This window comes from Acinonyx jubatus, chromosome X (genome assembly GCF_027475565.1).
Source record: "Acinonyx jubatus isolate Ajub_Pintada_27869175 chromosome X, VMU_Ajub_asm_v1.0, whole genome shotgun sequence".
NCBI lineage: Eukaryota > Metazoa > Chordata > Mammalia > Carnivora > Felidae > Acinonyx > Acinonyx jubatus.
Window position 1 is genome coordinate 1950993 of NC_069389.1, and position 17362 is coordinate 1968354.

General features: G+C 46.3%; 1 protein-coding gene across 2 annotated transcripts in view; it reads right to left on the reverse strand.

The window, feature by feature from the left end:
• Positions 1–11884: 11884 nt before the first annotated feature.
• The window catches only part of PRKX (protein kinase cAMP-dependent X-linked catalytic subunit), a 70897-nt gene continuing 65419 nt past the window's right edge, over positions 11885–17362 (reverse strand). The window contains exon 9 of one of the 2 annotated variants that reach the window (XM_027052917.2): positions 11885–16285. The gene's annotated coding sequence lies outside the window, so the exon portion shown is untranslated. The remainder of the gene's footprint in view (positions 16286–17362) is intronic. The other variant, XM_027052915.2, reaches the window with a different exon arrangement.

The following is a 17362-nucleotide window of genomic DNA, read 5'->3' on the forward strand; positions in this document are numbered from 1 at the left end:
ATTACGAGCAGAAACTAGTGCTTTTGTTTTTAAGTAGCAGATGTTAGTATAATAATACCATCTTGATGTAGGAGGAACATTTAAACATGGTCCTTCTGTAGCCACTTTTGTAAATCAGACCTTATGTTGTCTTAAGTCTATGCCACTGTCCACCAGGGGCAATTTGCTCCAGACGTTTCTGCAGGATTAGAAGTCCGCACCAGTCACCAAACGTGTGACCCTCTCATTGTGCAATTTGATGCTCAGCCATGGAAACTGTCTGGGATAAAGCCCACAAAGGCAAAAGGGGCAAAACAAAACAAAAATCTCGTAAGGCGGCAAATGGTTGTCCTATGTGTTTGTACCTAAGTCAAGCCCTGTACTAATGATACCTACTTTTTTAGTTAATTTATTTATTTTAGAGAGAGAGGGAGAGCAAGGGAGGGGCAGAGAGGGAGGGAGAGAGAGAGAGAGAGAGAGAGAGAGAGAGAGAGAATCCCAAGCAGGTTCCACGCTGTCAGCACAGAGCCTGATGCAAGGTTTGAACTCATAAACTGTGAAGGGCACCTGGGTGGCTCAGTTGGATGAGCATCCGACTTTGGTTCAGGTCATGATCTCACGGTTTGTGAGTTCAAGCCCCACGTCAGGCTCTGTGCTGACAGTTCCTGGAGCCTGCTTTGGATTGTGTGTCTCCTTCCCTCTCTGCCCCTCCCCTACTCACTTTCTGTCTCTCACTCTCAAAAATAAATAAGCATTGAAAAATTTTTTTTTTAATTTGAGCTCATGAACCATGAGATCATGACCTGAGCTGAAATCAGTAGTCGGACGCTTAACCAACTGAGCCACCCAGGGAACCCTGAGACCTCCTTTCTTAACTCATCCCTGCTTTCTGTTCCCTTGGCTTTTCTTTCTCTGTGAGGGGATAAAGGGGGTTCCCCTGGTTCCCAGCACCATCATGGGCCTCAAGACATTACAGAGAGGGTGAACACGAAGAGGTTGCAAGTACACGTTGTTACGAAAAAATACAAAGCAGCGTCTCCTAGGATATTCAAGAATCAATGGTTTCTCCTTGAATCAAGTTCTAGAAAGCTTGCCCCCCTCATGAACGTCCAAAGCCCCTGCTTTTTTGCAGAGCGGGGGCCGGTTACTGGGGAGGGGGTAAGTAGGCAAGGAGCCCTCTTGGAGCTCTGGTTATTACGGATGCTCTGGACGCTGGGGGGCTATTCTGGATTCTGGCTAGTCTGGAGCACTTGAGCTAGAGACCCATGCGATCTGGAAAAAACATGGCCGACAACCGTCCCTACCAGAGAGGTTCCTGCAGGATGATGTGAGAGACAGGAATTTGGAGAGCACCTCGTCCCCACGGAGCCTGGTTGGCATGGCCGCCCATTCACAGAGGAGACGTATCTGAGGAACAAACGCAGCCAGATGTCAGCCTGACCCCAGGCAGGACAAAATCAGAGCTACATCAGTCGTTCCCAGTGTCCTTCTTGGGTCCAAACAGAAATGGAATTACTTTCAGTGTAGTTCTGCAGTGTGTGCATGCGACTTGCTAAGTACATCATCATTAATGCAAGAAATATGGTTCTTGCCTTCGCTGGAGAGCCGACATTGAACAGACATTATAAATCATTATAGGATCTACTGTTGATGGCGACATTATTTATTTACATCATGTTTTCCTAGCAGCCGGGATGGGGGAGTTCGCTCAACCAACTCCTGGCAAGAGCAAACACTTTCACAATTAGCTACAGAAAACTCGTAAGAGCAGCATCATCTACGGGGCCACACGCATCCTGTGTTCTTCCCATAATCATGGTTGTGGTCACTGTGCCTGACCTTTGGTCTTGATGAATGAATGGGGAAGAAGAGAATTCCAGTAACGAAGGTGTTGTCCCTCATGAAAAATAACAAAGCACAGAGGCACCTGGGTGGCTCGGTCGGTTAAGCGTCCGACTTCGGCTCAGGTCATGAGCCCAAAGTTCTTCATGAGTTCAAGCCCCGTGTCTGGCTCTGTGCTGACAGCTCGGAGCCTGGAGCCTGCTTCCGATTCTGTGTCTCCCTCTCTCTCTGCCCCTCCCCTGCTCGTGCTCTGTGTGTGTGTCTCTCTCTCAAAAATAAACATTAAAAAAATTGTTTTAAATGACAAATCACAGATGCTCTCATGGACTGTCCTGCATGAGGCTCAGCCCATTCTGTGTGCTGCTAAATGCCCATTTCAAGCTGTGCTAATGGTGTCCCGCACTGTTAAATAGTTCAACTGGACTAATAAAAATAGAAATGTTGACACCTCCCTCTTGCTACACAGTGGCCCCATGAAAGCCTGATATTCTCATCTGTCACGTAACATAAACTCACAATGGGGTTTTACCTTTCCTTGTCTGTTGTTTTCTACACTTGAACACAGTCCTTACCCTTATTTGGAGGAGGTATACCAGGCATAACACATCGAAGCCAGAACCAGAGTTGATTTTTCCCTCCGGTCTCTGTTGGGTGGCCCAAACACGACAAAAATAACAACCCATCTCTTAACGCGTGAAGACTTGCTGTGGTACTGAAACAGATGTTTGAATTCATTGTATTGATTTATTATTTATTTTTCATTTTAAGTAGGCTCCACGCCCAACTTGGGGCTTCAACTCACGACCCTGAGATTCATACACACATGCTGTATTGACTGAGCCAGCCAAGGCTGCCCGCACCGAAATATATTTTACAAAGGAAAGGTGCTTTTGACTTTCGGCAACTTCCTGCAATACATTAAAACATCTGCGTTTTTCCGATGCTGCAGGCACCACACTATAACCCCAAAATAGACTCTGAAATGATCTGGCTTGAGGCTTGTATGAAACTAACAAGCAGGCATTAGATGGGCTACCCCTATTTTTTTTTTAAAAAGAAAGAAACCATGAAAACGTACAAAAATAATCACCATTCTCCCTCTAATGAGCCAAAAATTAAAAAGTACATTGTTCCTGATAACCTGTAGTTACCTAGTTGATGGGGGAAGGGGGATACTGTGCAGTGTATACTGGGAATGCCTCATTATTTAGACTGAACGTTTGCATAACGGTAATTTTCCAATTACTCTCAAAGGGCATCCTTTACCTGTTTCTAAGAACTGTGACGTATGGTCTCCTGAGGATTTGCTTTCTTGTGCGTGCCTGTCATGCCTAACACAAGTCTGTGCCTCTGCTGTGACACGGCCCACCGAGGCTGCCTCTGGAAATGCCCCAGAGAGAAGGGGTCTGTCTGCCCAGGGGGCCGCACTCGCCCACAACACGGTGGCGGTATTTAAACATGAGGTCTGTTGCCAAAACCCAAACTACAGGGCAATGGCGGAGAACCCATTCCAAGTTGTTCTCGACAATCTGCCTCCATTTCCCACCATTGCCACGTGCTTCCTCGCTAGGCTTCCAGAACTTTCTTTTGGATGCGGGTCCCACAAATGCACACTGACAGATGTATATAGTTCCCCCAGGGGGCATCCCTTTTACCCCAGAAGCAGTCACGCCGCCGTACTCCGAATTTGGCAAATCGCTTTTTACATGTCGGTAGGTCTTAGAAATCTTCTCCTGACACAAAAGAGACGTTTATCCGTTTTGTTTATCTTTTGAGCTTTTTTCTCCCTTTCAAGATTTAGTTGATGGTTATGTCCGAAGCCACTTTTCTCTTATTTTGGTTAGTTTCTTAGTACTTTGCATTGAGAACACTCAAAACAAAACAAACGGTCTGATAATCCCACTGCAGAGAAATTTTCGCTGCCCTTTGTTTCGGTAAGTGAGGTGCGTCCCCGGCAAGAAAATTCAAGAGTACCGATGTCGTACCTTGTTCGTACGTGTCTCGCAGATGTAAATCATTAAGAAAACGTAACAGAAGGGGCAGAAAACATAAATAAATATCTCACCCACTGAAAAGCAGCATGTAGAAAGTAACATACAAGAGACGGTCAATATGGTTCACTTAAAAAATGCCACAACTGAGTTGGCTTAGGTCATGATCTCACGGTTTGTGAGTTTGAGCTCCATGTCGGGCTCTGTGCTGACAGCTCAGAGCCTGGAGCCTGCTTCGGATTCTGTGTTTCCCCCTCTCTCTGCCCCTCCCCTGCTCTGTCTCTCTCTCTCTCAAAAATAAACGTTGAAAAAAACTTCTAATGAAAATAAATTAAAATCCCAGAAAGTTTTTAAAAAAGTCACACATCAAGGTGAAATAGTGCTTTTTGCCTAAAAATCTGGCAAAAAAAAATTGTTTTAAATCCCACGCAGGATCCATGCTGTCAGCACAGAGCCCGACGCGGGGTTCGAACCCACGGAACCACGAGATCATGACCTGAGCTGAAGTCAGATGTTTCATGGACTCAGCCACCCAGGCCCCTGTCAGCATTATTTTCCCCGGGAGAAGTGACTCAGGCAACACCACTGCCCAGACCTCGTAAACAAATTAATATACTATCAGCATTATAATGCTATAGGTCATAAATTAAGATGCTATCATGATTATAGTAAATTAATAAACTACTACAATAAATTAATATGCTACCATCGGCTTCTACTTGGACCCAAGAATTACCGTCCACTGTAACCTCCTGGCTGTTCACAGCAAGTGGACAATAACGTACTTTAGAAGATGTGCTCGTGTATTTTCAAATATTCTAGAAATACAGTGGGCCCACATTGGCTACCACACCTCCCAACGTTAACACACACACCGTACTCAAAATATAAAGTGGCCGCCAGTGAAACATGAAATTAATGAAAGTTTTATTTGGCATTCATAACCTAAAATAAGAGGCAAGACCTTCCCTAGGGGATCAGGGGCTAAGTTCACAAGGTGAATGGATGGTGTAGAGTGATGTATAATGATTTCTTTATAACGTGTGTTCCACATCGTGACTCCACGGGAGAGCACGTCGTGCTGGAAAAGAGAAGCTATCTATCGGGTTGACAGACTCACGGAAGCAAACACAGAGTCTTGAGTCAGACTCGGGTATCCCGGGAAGCAGGAATGTCCAACAAGGGGACTCTTGTACACACAGGGAGAAGACAGACTCGGGAAAGACAGAGATGGGGCCAGGCAAAAGTCCTGTGGCAGGCGTTGCTGTAGGGATGTTCTAAATCAGCAAAGGGGCCAGGGCATCCAGAACCGAGTGAGCAGCGAAGACACAGAGTCATACGTGCCGGACGGCAGAGCGCGGGCGGCTTTGCACACATTGTAAGGATGCTGTCTTTGCTCGCGGTGCAACGGGGAGCCACTGCATGGTGTTATGCAGACAGAGACGCAGGAGAAGAGCAAGCATCACTAATGAGTAAATGGGAGCACAGTGCATCTAGGCTGGCCGCCATCTTGGCTCCAGGTAAACACATAACCTGGACTCGAACCCAGGTCTCTGAATCAGCGTCCAGGGTTCCTCCAACCACCCAGCACGTCTCCGTCTGCTTACGATTCCCCACACTGCTCATTTAAATATTTTTGTCTTTGCAGGGGATCAAACGTTGGTGACGTTCAGGAGAAACTCCAAGACAGAGTCAGAAGTAGGAAATAGAATCCATGAAAAAATGCCTTTGCACGCCCCACAGCAAAATGCACACCCCACACGGGCATCTTCAACAGCTCCTTCCTCCCTTTGTCAGGTTCTTTCTGTCTGTCTCGGCGGGCGGACCTCTGGTTGCGTGAACTGGTTTGAATCCAACTGGAAGACTGCACAAGGCGAGCTCACACTCCTGGTTTGATGCGTTGGTGAGACGCATCCGAGCTTTCCAAGTGTGGTGATTCAGGCTCTTGCTTGGGCACCAGGATCGACCATGTTGTAAGCGTTTAAATGAAGCTGGTCACTGAGGTCTTGTTTTCCTCTTTGCTTTTTTTGTTAGCAACCCTTCAATGGTCCCTGACATCAAAATACTCTTTAAGACTGTGGTTTCGAACCCAGGGTGATTTTACCTCCAGGGGACATTTGACAACATCTGAGGACATTTTGGGTGGTCACTACTGGAAAGCAGGGGGATGCTACTGGCATGTGGTGGGTGGAAACTTAGGGACACCGCTCAACACCTTATGGTGTATAGGACGCCCCACCCCAGAGTGATCTGGCACCAAAAGCCCAAGAATGAACCGTGTAGTCAGCGGCCGACGTTACAAGGGGTGTTGTTGGTAGATCTGGAGGTAAAACTAGGAAAAGGTAAGACTAAAATCAGGAAGCCCTAGGGTTTCTTTATGAGAATACCATAGCCTGTCTCATTAGCCAAGAATATTTTATAAATAGAGAGTCTGAGTAAAAACAATAGAGAAAGGGCACTTATACTTTTATATAGTTTAATACAACTATAAAGTCGACGTAACCATGACCAAAGTAGACATTGACAGTCGTGTGAATTTATGCATGGCTAAGAAGGTTTTATTCCTGTGCTATGTTTAAGACATAGGATATTTACCACATTAACTAAATATCACGCTATCTACGTATTAGTATACTTAAAAGTGTTCAAAGATGGTAAAATCTTGGATTGCGAGTAACTTGTTCAGTGAGTGTTCCGCAAGACAAGCAAAAATTTCTAATAAATTTTCACCTGATAAACGAGTTACGTCTCACAATACAAGGGGTACCTGATGCGGAATGGCACATGATCAGAACTGAGCCAATGGGTGTTCTCTCTCTCTCTCTCTCTCTCTCTCTCTCTCTCTCTCTCCCCCTGTCACTGCAGGATTGTGGGCGATCGTCAATGCAGTGTCACATTTTTGAGAAATCCTCAAAAGGACGCAAAGGTAAGTGTCACTGGATAGGTTCCTTGTCAAAGCTGCACATAAAGAAAAACATTCCATTGAGCCAATAGATACGAGTGATTCCATTAGTGATAGTGAAAGTAATCCTACACAATAACCCTCCTCTCTCTTGTCTCCCTCACACCAGCCCCGAAGCTGTTCAAAGGAAAGTGCAGGTTAACTTATTGTTTTCATTTTGTATTTTATTATTTGGTATTACATTACAGTATTGTAATCATTTTTATACGACTATTTTTGGGTTGTGGAACGTATCATCTGAGCTTCCACCATTATGAAGAAATTCACTTTGATCTACAAGCACTTTGGATTACAAGCATGTTTCTGGAACGAATTACGCTCACAAACCAAGGTTTTACAGCAGTTAATTTTAAATATTCAATATTACAAAGGTGAGGGGGCCAACGCACACCTCAAAAAAACAAAGATTTTTAAAAGTGGGTTATCCCCTTTTAAAAGTGGGTTATCCACAAAATCTGCTACTGTACCAAAACCCTACAATGAGTGTGCTTCATCATTACTTAAAGAATGTTCTTCAAAGTGCAGAAGCAGACTTTCAGAAGACCCATGCACAGAAAACAGGAATAATGAAAATAGATCAAGGAAAGAAAATAAAAGTCTGGGGTTGAGAGAGGGTACATGGTTAAGTATTTGAGGGGCTTCCATTGCTGGCAAGGACAAGCTGGATTCTTTTTTTTTTTTAAATGCTTTTAATGATTATTTATTTTTGAGAGAGACAGCATGAGCAGGGGAAGGGGCAAAGACAGAGGGAGACATAGAATCCGAAGCAGGCTCCAGGCTCCGAGCTGTGAGCACAGAGCCCAACATGGGGCTCGAACTCATGAACCGTGAGATCATGACCCGAGCCAAAGTCAGATGCTTCACTGACTGAGCCACCCAGGTGCCCAGCACAAGCTGGATTCTTAAGGCTCAGAAGCCACACCTCTGATCTGAAGCAGTCAAGAGAAATGCCTGCAAATCCCCAGTACCTCTTTCTCCTTGGAAAAGAGAACACTCCAGTGTATCAAGAACTCCCAACGCCTGTGCAGATTGTGCACAGGAATTAGGAAAGGTTCGTGCAGGGTCCGGCTGCCTCGTCGCCAGCTGCCAAGAGCTGACAAAGATATTCCACCTCCATTAGGAAGGGAGGTCCATCCAACTGGATTCCCAAAGCAGACTGTGAAATGTAACGGCAATATCCAATGACCATGGGAATTTTGACCCAAAGTTGTAAAACAGAAACAACCAAAAAGAAAAAAAAAAAAAAAGTTGGACCCATTTTCTGTCAAAGTATAAATTTATAGAGATTGAGAATCAGAGCTGTGGAAAAGAAAATATTACATAATGACGGACCATTAATAACTGCCTTGTAAAATGCTCCTATATCGGCCAGAAGGTGGGTGTGTGCCGTGTGGGATCATGGGAATGGAAAAAAAATGGAGTCCAGTTCTTGATTCACAGATGTCATGGGAAAGACAGCAGCAGGTTTCTTCTTGACCCCAGCTGGCTTTCGATCCTGCCTTCAATCGCCAATACTGAGCTCTGATTTAACACGAAAAAGTAAAGAGAGTCAGTGTTTTTTCTAACACGGACCAAGATGGAAGCGTGGGTCATGCATTCTATTCGCTGGGTCCCCACTAGTACTAAAAAGGGGCGCCTGGGTGGTTCAGTCCACTGAGCGTCCAAGTTTTGTTTTTGGCTCAGGTCACGATCCCAGGGTCATGGGATTGAGCCCTGAGGTTGGACTCCATGCTGAATGCAGAGCCTGCTTGGGATTCTGTCTCTTTCCCACAACGCCCCTCTCCCCTATTTGCATTCTCTCTCTCTCTCTCTCTCTTTCTCTCTCTGTCTTTCTCACTCTCTCAAAATAAATAATAATTACAATAATAAAAATAAATAATAAATTTGAAATGAAAGAGTGTTCTATTTACACATTAATAAAGCCACATTTGAGAACACCATTTCTACATTATTAGCACAAGTCAGTATTTCTTGCTCACCTTTGGTTTCAGGTTTGGGTTTGTGTGTGTGTGAGTTCCAGACAGTTCTGCCAAAGACGCCACAGTGAGGGTCTGAAAAATCACAGCTTATGGGATCTCCTCTTAAGCCCCAAGGCTGTGTAAGATTATATTCCGTAGCTAAAATTTAAAAAAAAGACAAGAAATACCCAGTGTTGGCAAGGATGTGTAGAAAAAGGACCCCTCATGCACTGTTGGTGGGAATGCAAACTGGTGCAGTCACTGTGGAAAACAGTATGGAGGTTCCTCAGAAAGTTAGAAATAGAACTACGCTACGACCCAATAGTTCCCCTACTGAGTACTTAACCAAAGAAAACAAAAGCATTAATTCAAGAAGGAAAAGAAAAGCGCGAATTCAAAAAGACACACACGCACGCCTACGTTTACAGCAGCATAATATTTACAACAGCCAAGATACAGAAGCAACCCAAATGTCCATCGATGGATGAACGGATAAAGAAGATGTGGCCTATATATACAATGGAGCATTACTCAGCCATCAAAAAGGATGAAACCTTGCCATTTGAGACATGGATCTAGAAGGTATCACGTTAAGTGAAGTAAGTCAGACTTAGGAGGACAAACCCTATGATTTCACTCATACGTGGAATCTGAAAAGCCACACGTATGAATAAACAAGCAACCAAAAAGCAGAAACAGACCCATAAATGCAGAGAACAAAGTGGCAGTATGATGGCCCATGGTGGCTACACATGTGATGAGCACAGTGTCACGTGTAGAAACTCTTTCATGTGCCAAACTCTGTCCACGGCAAAACGGGTATTTCCAGGGCATTATAACGCCAAGAGCTCAGATCTCTGACCTTTGTTCATTTCCCACTTACTGGACTGATGCCACTTTGTAAACCTTGTCCGTTGTGGGGTTCCCCCCTTTTCCCAAGGCGCTGGTTTTAAGCGTCCTGCACACAAATTCTGATTCATTATTAAGACTCGTTCTTTGGCCAGTGGCTTTCCAAGACATTGCTCCCGAGGGGACTGTAAGAGCTGAGTCTGCACCGGGCTGGAAGCCAGACGTGTATAACGAGATACGAAAGCCCGAGTCTTTTCTCCGCAATGTCCTTGAGAATGAAGATCGCTTCGGATGAAAGTCAAGGCCAGCAGGTCTCCGCCTCGGCTGGTCTTTGGCTGGGGAAGAGACAGGGAAACGGGGAGTCGATGTTTGGTGGGTATGAGGTCTGGGTTACGCAAGATGAACATTTTTCGGAGATGTACTGTCCCACACCGTGCATATACCTAGCAACCCAGTAAAGTGGACTGAACATTTTGTTGACGGTCGATCTCCTATTATGTGTTTTTTACCACCATCGAAAAAAAAAAAAAAAAGCTTATCTCAGCTTCCAAGTTCACAGGGTTTACAAGACCGTTTCTCGCATGCACTTCTGGAAGGAAACGTGCCTGTTCAAATAAACCCTGGGACCGGCAGACTGAGTGGGGGTTTAAGGAGATGGTAGTTTTCTGTGTAAAACAAAACAAAGCATCAAATGCCAAATTCTCGCATAAACACAGTCACTGTAGGTCTTGAGCATTTGACAGTTTTATCCAGCGTCCAGTGTTTTCGGGAGAAGGAACACAGAGAATCTGGTTCTTAGCCTCTTTAATGAACGTCTCGTTAGTTTTATTATGGAAGGGTCACATGGTTCACTGGAATGAGCAGGAACCAGATGTTGCATAAATCTGAGCTCCGTGACGTATTAACTGCAAGATCTCAAACAAATGACTTAGTCTTTCTCAGGCTCAATTCTGCTACCTTTCAAGTGAACACATATCCTATCGTTCACAGTATTTAAGTCCCAGATGATAATGTGTGCCCGGAAGTGGGATTGCTGGCTATGCTTTAACGTTTAAAGGAGCCTTCCTACTATTTTCCAGAGTGGCTAGTTGGCATTCTGACCCGCAGCGCACAAGGGTTCCAACTTCTCGATACCCTCACCAACGCTGGTTACGTCTTGTCTTTTTGATGAGCCATTCTAACAAGGGGACGTGATAGCTCACTGTAGTTTCGATCGGCATCTCAAAGAAATGTGTGCACAGCTCTGTTCACTGCTGCACTATTTATTCACAACAACCAAGATACGGTAACGATGAATGAATGGCAAAAAGAGATGTGACACAGAAGCACCTAAGTTTTCCTTAACGTTCTGGGGACAAGGTTATCGGATCCTTCTCACAAAAATGCAAAAGGACGGTAAGAGACTTGCATGAACACAGTATGCAGTGACTACAGAAATTCTGGAACAGTCCCAGGCCGGAATATGTGGAACCAGAGTCTACGTTGGCCTGCCTGTCCCTGAAAGATTCCCACTTCCAAGGGGTCTCCACAAGAGGGGTGCACAAGCTTGGTCACCCGGTAAACAGACTTCTGTGTGACCCTCAGTTGGTCACGACATTCTGCTCCCTGGCTGCAAGTGACATCAGTGTTATCAACTATACACGAGTGGGCTTCAGTGATGAAGGCAGGATGTTTTTACCAAGCAGCAAGGGTCAAGCCACGTGAGTAGAGGGAACGTGCAATCAAATAACGTATTTGTTGATAACGATGACGGAGGCACATTTTTAACAAGCGGCAAAGGCAATGTGCACGGTCACTCTCAAGCACCAGGTAAGAATCTGGCAAAGCGTGGCCTGAACAACAGATCCGGCCCCTGAACAGTGCTTTGTTTTAATAAAACTTTATTGGAACACATATTGTCTAGGGAAGCTTTCGTGCTCTCTCACAGACACAGTGTGCCCTGTAATGCTGAAAACATTTAGCATCTGGTCCTTTGCAAAAAAATGATACAATAATACTGTATCGTGTATTTGCAAGTTGCTAAGAAAACAGAATTTAAAAGTTGTCCACACAGGAAAAATAAGTTTGTAAGTATGTGTGGTGATGGATGTTGGCTACACCTACTGTGGTGATCATTTCTGCAATATATGTGGGCACCCAATCTTTATGTCGTATACCCGAAACTAAATAGTGTCGTATGTCAATTATACCTCAATAAAAAAATTAAAAGTTGAATTGAAAAAGAGCCAGGGCTGGCCCCTGAACTAGACGAATATAGAAAAGCTTATTCTCTAAATGGAAAAAGCAGACCAGAAGCAGACTCCTTAAAAGATACAAAGTTTTATTAAACAATCCTGGAATGAATAGTATTATTACATAAATTAGGCAGCAGTAAAATTTTCCTAGGGTATATATACAAATCACAGTGATTTTCATTGTGCAAGATTTGAAAGGATTAGCGACAGGCTATTTTCTTTCTCCACATGGGAAGCTGCGATGACCCTCCCCACCCCCCCCCAGGAATCCCCGTGCTGGCTCGCCGGGGCGCACCACACCCGCAAAGGCACTCCATCTCGTGTCTGCGGCCACCCCCACTGGACCGCCACGGGGACCCCGCGATGCGCGGGCGACCCAGCCAGGTGGCCCCGTTAAGCGCAGCGCAAGAGAGAAGGAAGCTACAGTCGTCACCCAGAGCTGAAAACCCATCTCAGAGCGCAAGGCGCGCTGAGCGTCAGAAGGCCACAGCTCCCACCCGCTAAAGCACCCACGGAACGACACTTTCTCTCCGTTACTCTAAACACAGGGGCCGACCACGGAAGATCCCATGGTAGTGCAACAGAACGGGTTACAACACAGTAATTTATAGGGAACTGTGACACAGGACTTGCCTTCTACTGTGAAGGTCTATTCCCTGGGATGCGAAAAGCAGACTCCATAGGAACACGCAATGCTTGCTGAAAACTCATGTCCTGCCCTCCACCGCCACTGAGACACGCACACACACAGACACGCACACACACACCAAACTGCCCACACGCATCATCGGTCCACACACCAGCGGTCGTGTGCTTGTCTTCTTGGTTTTGGTAGGTGGATGTCGCCCCCTAAAGGTGGCATCATGAGAACGATCTTCTCACTTCCGTGAGAAGATGGGACACACGGCACACAGGACTGGCCCCACGCCGACGAAACCCACACTTGGTGGACGGACCTCCGGGAAAAGAACTCAAGCCTCCCATGCCGGGATCCCCGCCGTGGGAGCCATCACGGGCTTCTGTGAACCTATTTGTTTCCGGATGTAAAATCAACTGGCTGGAAAAACAAAATCCAACCGAGTACTTCTCCCACACTACGATAACCACGTAGGTGGGATGACAATTTTGAGGTCATCGTGGGACGGGACTCGGCGTGACATGCTCCCGGGGTGGGGGCAGCCCTGGGGACCCACGGGGTGGGGCGCTGGGGTCTTTAGGTGAGGGCACGGATTCATATTTTCACAGTTAAAGTGGTCCAAAATCCAGAGGCAACTCAGGTCATACGGAGAAAGGGCCAATGCGTCCCACATGATGCGACTGGGGTACTGGGGATTCTGGGGGTGAGAACACCCACGGGAGCCTTTGAGTAGAGCGGAGAGAGTGAAACACAGCAGGGCAGCAGATGCTTACTCACAGGTGGCTGGGCAGGGGTGGGGAGAGCGATGCGAGAGCCTCACGATGGTGTGAGCGGGGCACGCGGCTGACACGTTGAGTTGGGCTCTCTTTCGACGCATCTTGACTCCAGCCTCAGAAACCACGATGTGGCCCTTGCCTCAACAGATCTGTGCACGACACAGAGGGTTCCCACCTATGTTCTGCAAGAAGGGCTGGATGTTGTCAAACAATATGTAGGATATGTGGTCACGGCCAGTTGCGACTTTATCACCTTCTCAGTTTTGAAGATGTGTATCCAGGCGGGCTGGTGACCATCCCCTTAGGAAAAAAAAAGAAAAAAGACACCCACCCCTACGTACTTCTTTGCGAAACATTCATTTCCTGAGGATGCTTTTTTAACGGTGTTTGTATTTCAGAAAATATTGCCAAGTCATAAAATTGCATAGGACAAAAGGACTGTACAGTTTTGTTTCTGGTGCGAATTTTGCGAACATTTCCATGACGTTTTTTCACGGCTTTTTTTTTTTTTTTTTTGCACACGGATATTTGATCTGATCCCTGAAGATTTGAGAGTGCCCCACACCAAGTAAACTATTTTTCAGTTATATATAGTGACGGTCCCGGGGGGTTGGGACTCATTTTGATTAAGCCAGTGTCTGTATGACATCACCCTGCTTCATTTACAGCCCAGCCACGGGCAGTTAACACATGGCTTGTGCCCCTTGGAATATTGAAATGGCAAGACTGAGCTTAACACCATCTGGTATTCTTGGAATTCCTTTTAATTTTTAATTTGTTTTGCATGGCTGATGGCGGATGACAATGTTTTTAAAGAACCGTGTGATCCAAGCATTCCACCGTTGGGTCGTTTTTGTGTGTGTGCGTATCCGTCCAAAACTAAGGCGATGCGTTCCGTGCTACCTTGATGCAATTGTCATGCCAGATATTAAATCCAGGACGGTGAGCACGAAGCCCAAAAATAGGCGTATGGGTCCATGTATCTCCGCACAATGTTTCATCGTGTTCAAGAAAGGTGTTTCATTTATTTTTATTTTTCTTAAGCACAAAGCTCCAAAATAATAATAATAATAACTTATTTTTATATGTCAGAGAAGGCGAGATCTCTGCTCTCCCTTGTGGGTTTATATCGGAGTGTACAAAGTGACTTTGTTGATTCCATTTTGGAACATTCAATGGTGAAATAGTTCAGAATCCACTGGATGTGTGGCCCATTCTGGACCCTCTCCTTTGTCCAAATAGGACGGGGATCGCTCAGCACAGACTGAAAGCACCACTTTGAAACACCCTTTGAAAAGAATTGTCGAGTTCGTCATTATAAAGAGTTTATTTTGCTAAATCTTGTACTCACTCTGACCTTCTCATCGGAGGTCTACCTGAAGAGCAGGTCATTTACGGGAAAGGAGGACACGCCGGACGCCTTGAATTTCACGGTCTTTTAAAAGCTTTTTTATGTGCTGTTCACTCTACATTCAAGTACCAACAGCCCCGGACTCCTGGGCGTGTGAGTGGCATCTGGCCAGACCTGAAAGACCACTGCATGGCCTCTGACACTTTGCTGCTTCAGAAAAATGCCTGACTTCCCCACAGGGCAGGTCGTTACACCCATAGATGTAGCTGTAGAAGGGGTCGGAGGGGGCGCCTGGGTGGCTCAGTCGGCTAAGCGTCCCAATTCGGTTCAGGTCATGATCCCACGGTTCGTGGGTTCGAGCCCCACATCGGGCTCTGTGCTGACAGCTCAGAGCCTGGAGCCTCCTCCGGATTCTGTCTCCCCCTCTCTGCCCCTACCCGCTCACACTTGATCTCTCAAAAATAAATAAACATTAAAAAAAAAATGAGAAGAGTGGTTCCATGCACAGGAAAGGCTTTCGCAAGCGCAGCACTGGAAAAGTGTCTCTGATGGTGCAGACCCAGCAGGTGACTCAAGAACACCTGAGCTGCAGAAACCTTGAGAGGGTCCTCAGGCGACCCTCGCCCCACATCCACATTCTCCAACACACCTCCCAGGGTATGCACAGCTCCCCTCCTGGCTGCCCGAGGACACGGATGTTTCCAGGCGAGCATGGGAAGAAAGGAAGGGTACAGAGGGGTCTTGGACGTCTGTGGAGGTGTCCTCTGGCGTCGCCCTAGGCTCTGGAACCTACTAGTTAAGTGCACAGACATCCCTGCAGCAGAAGGTCCTGGTTGAGCCCTACGACCAGTCACACGGACAGAGGTGAGGAGCTCTGCGTTTCCAGAGCACTCACAGCCAGGGGGGAACGGGCAATCCCGTGAGGTCCGTACAGCAAAGTTCAGAATCAGGAAGCGGAAACACAGGGCAGAAGGTCATGGATCACGGACAGCACGGACCCCGAGGACGTCTTTGCGCGTCCCGTGTCCTGGGAAGAACCACATCTAGCAACACCCTCAGTGTGGACCACTCCACATCTGCCTTTTCACCGTGTTGCTAGATGTGTCTCTACCCTTCTGGTTTCAAGAGCTAACGTCACCAGGTATGACGCACTAAAGACGAGACGCAGACCCGCCACACGAAATTTCCTTCACAACCTACGAAACGCACAGAAGACGACACAAAATGCACACACCGTATCCGTTTTAGGTTTTGTCCCCAAGGAAACAGATTCTTGAAAGAGCGACTCGAAAAATAAAAATCACAGGCTGTGCCAAGTACGAACATGGACATCAACGCACGATTTGCACGCCACTCATACAGTCTTTTTACACACGCGCACACACGCACACGCACGCCATCTGTGGTGACGGCGGAACACGTTGAGTTCAAACTTATAAAGTGAAGTCTGGGAGGAAAACCGAGATACCACAGTAGGTTCATCGCACTAAGAGAGAAGACAAAATCTACAACCAAACAATTTTCTAAAAGTTCCTACTGTGCAGTAGATTTCCAGTTGTTTAAATAAGGCCAGGTCCATGACTTTCTACGGGTCTCCAGGCTCTTTATATACATCCAGATATATAGAAATACGGAAACGTCCTTATCCCGTGTAGACGACCCTTCTGAGCAATCAGCGTCCCCGGCAGGTTCAAATCATCCTGTTTCTCCCAGGAGACAAGATAAAGGATTTGGTTAGTTTGCAAAATAACGGGGTCAATTTTGTAATAACAGCAATAACTCAAAAGGAACTCAACGATACTCACACACAGGAGGAAACTTTTTCAATGAAATTCTTATTCCAAACATCCACAAGCAGGGATCGTAAGGGGTGTGAGATGCTCAATAAAACAAAACACAACAAAACTAAGCAGTCTTTTTATAAAAAAATTGTTTACTGTTTATTTATTTTTGAGAGAGAGAGAGAGAAAGAGAGAGCGTGAGAGAAGGAGGGGCAGAGAGAGAGAGAGACACAGAATCCGAAGCAGGCTCCAGGCTCCCAGCTGTCAGCATAGAGCCCGACGCGGGGCTTGAACCCACAAGCGGTGAGATCATGACCTGAGCTAAAGTCAGACGCTGAACCGACTGAGCCCCCCGGGTGCCCCCAAACTAAGCATTCTTTTACAGGTGGGTCTCAAATGTGATATGATGGTGTCATGCATATAGATCACATGGATTTCACAAGCAAATCTCGATCCTGTCTCGATGGGCTTCACCATAGAACCTTCCAGTTAGACAGAACACATTTTATTCTGAGGTCAAATAAAAGCTCAAGTGTGAGGTATCTCCCTTCCAGCTGTCCTAACATCGTCTTCCTTGGGCTAAAAAACATGGAGAAGGAACTCGCAAAGATGAACAGTTAAGACATACAGTTATCAGTCAGCTCTGGAGGGCAGTATTCACCCTGAGCCTGCCTCTCATCCGTGGCAGACCGTTTCGTCTCCCAAAGAAATACCTTCCTGCACGGAGACTCACCCCTGATGACTGAGCGCAGAAAATGCCGGATCTCTGTTCCGCCCCGTGTGCAAAATGACAGAGACAGATTAAAATGTTGGGGCGCCCGAATGGCTCAGTCAGTCAAGTGTCCGATTGTTGATTTCAGCTCAGGTCACGATCTCAGGGATCAAGCCCCACATCGGGCTCTACACTGTCAGCTCGCACCCTACCTGGGATTCGCCTGCTCTTCTGCCTCTGCCTCTGCTTATGTTTTCTCCCTCTCTCTCTCTCTCTCTCTCTCTCTCTCT